Source organism: Montipora capricornis, chromosome 7 (assembly GCF_036669925.1).
Source record: "Montipora capricornis isolate CH-2021 chromosome 7, ASM3666992v2, whole genome shotgun sequence".
Taxonomy (NCBI): Eukaryota; Metazoa; Cnidaria; class Anthozoa; order Scleractinia; family Acroporidae; genus Montipora; species Montipora capricornis.
Window position 1 is genome coordinate 42,799,042 of NC_090889.1, and position 2,500 is coordinate 42,801,541.

Below are 2,500 nucleotides of genomic sequence, written 5' to 3' on the forward strand. Positions count from 1 at the left end.
GTGACCAGTGAAAGTATTTGATTTTTTACCTGGTGAAGGGGCACTTCCGGTTCTGTGGTCCACTGAAATCCCCAATCTCACCCCCATGTGCGCTTGCCTCGGGCATAAATATGCAAATTACGCGTTGAAAGTCAACAACACGGAGGACCATAGACTTGCCACAAGTCGACCTCAGGATAACCCGAGAGGAAAATGTTCCGGCGAGCGAATCGTGATTTTTCGTACGCGAATTGAATGAGCGAGCGACGAAGTCGCGAGAGGTCGACTTGTCTCGCTTGCAAAGTTTTCATTTGCGTCTCGCGCCAAAAAGGGGATGACGTCATTCGCAAGCCCTGAACTTCATGGCGCAATCCGACGAAAACAGTCGAACATGTTTGTTTCTGCGAAATCGAAAGAGGAAATTTGTTAACTTTGTGCTAAAGGTATCAAAAACAAAGATGAAGTAAAACGAAAGCTTTTTTTCAATCTCGAGTCGCCGCTTGGAAAGGAGATCTCCAGTGGTATTTTCTGGACCATCGCTTGTGCCGTGATTTGTGCTGATAGAAACGAAAGACTAATATAATATATTCGAAAGATTAGCAAGTAGGGGAAAGCTTCGAATCGTCAAGAAAGTCAATTGATTTCACTCATGAAAGATCAGGTACGCTTCAGGTGTAGGAGACGTACTAGACCGGGATTAAAAGATACATCTTAGTGAAACTTAAGCTTACCATCTTTAGCGATGCAATGACTCTCGTCGATGAATACACATGCATTTTAAAAATTTTTTTCCATTCGACGAAAAATGTGTTGATAGTCGTTGAGAATCGCCTCAGGACTTCCAGACACCCGTTTATACTTAAGATTTTAAATGTGTTGTCTCCTAAATAGCGACCGGCTAGAGACCAAATCTTTCGTGAGTGAAATCAGTGGAAGAATTACGAAGACGATAGCATTGCCACCCGCTCCAAGTAAACGACCAAAAGCGTACGGGACTAGTTCAAAGGTCAGACTTTTCCCAGCTCCGGTTGGAGAAGACACAAACAGATCTATGCAAGACAGATATTCTTCAATTATTTTCCTCTGATGGTCGCGTAATTTGGAATATCCGGTGGCCTTAGTAGCATGTTTGAAAATCACGCTTCACTGCGTGTGGCAAATTTTGATTGACAACTCTATCCCCTGGGGTCCACAAGGACTACTCTGATTGGCCTAGCTCAGCGACCCGTTTTTGGGTCGCTAAATTGGCGCCAATCAAGTATGAAAAGTCTTCGTTCCGCGCGTATCTAGACGAAGGACTTCTCGAAAGTCTAGGAGGACCATCAAAATGGAAACTCAAAGGTCAAATATTGAATAACACTTGAGCGGTTTACTGCTTACTAAATCAAAGGACACAGACATTGATACAGATAGTGATACATACAATGACTACATATGCATTTGTGGACCAAAACTTATTCAGTTTATTGTGTTTTATTTTAAAAATGTTATGTGGCTAGTTGTCGAAAACTCCGCTGAATTAATATACAGGGGAAAAAAACAGTTTGCAAAACTCACGATGTCACAAATCAAAGAGGTTAAGCATTTTTATTATATTTATACCTTTGTAACGCTGACTTTTCGAACCGAAGAAATATTAGTATGGAGATGGCGGATACAATGATAATATTCTCTTGGTCACGCAAAGGCAGCCCAAGCTCGGTATATGATTTATAGACTTTGTATGGGAAAATCAACTTTGAGCTTATAAATGCTCAAAAAAGCTGTAAATGTAGAAATAAACTTCGCTTACCTCTATGAACAGTTGTCCTCGTCTTTTCTGTTCAGGGGCACCCAACGAGAATATAGTTCAAAATTGTTAAACGTATTTTAATATTTAAACGGTAGATATAGGTATATTTTTATCCCCCCTGTTCGGATTTCCTAGCTGAAAGTCTAGTGATCCGAAATTATAGGGATCAAAACTTACCTTTTCGAAAATTTCACCAGAAAAAAGGCTCCCGAAAATTCTAGGTGACCTTTTTAGGGTAAAAATCCGTTAAAAATGGGCAATTATACCATTTTTCAGATGTTCGAAAATCCTAGGGGAGGCAGGCAACCAAGAAATTTTACATCAAATGTTCCGAAAATTCTAGATCTCAAATCGTCTTCCGAACAGATATTTTCCGAAAATTGACGTTGGGTGCCCCTGTCTGTTCAATCGGAGGGCAAACTGTGTCCGTTTTAGACAGGTTTGTAGCTTACGTATTTTTGCGATGTCGTCAGTTGTCATTTCCCCTCATAAGCGGAAATGACAACTAAAGACAAGTTTATTTCTACATTCACAGTTTATTAGAGTATTTATAAGCTCAAAGTTAATTTTCCCATACAAAGTCTATAAATAGTATACCGAGCTTGGGCTGCCTGTGGGTCACGCACTCGACACCGCTGGCGTGATTTTGTGTCTAGTGTAAGCGATTTTTGAATCCTTTTTTTGACGACTGCCAATCATTTGCCCAAACTAAATTTTACTTATTTTGAA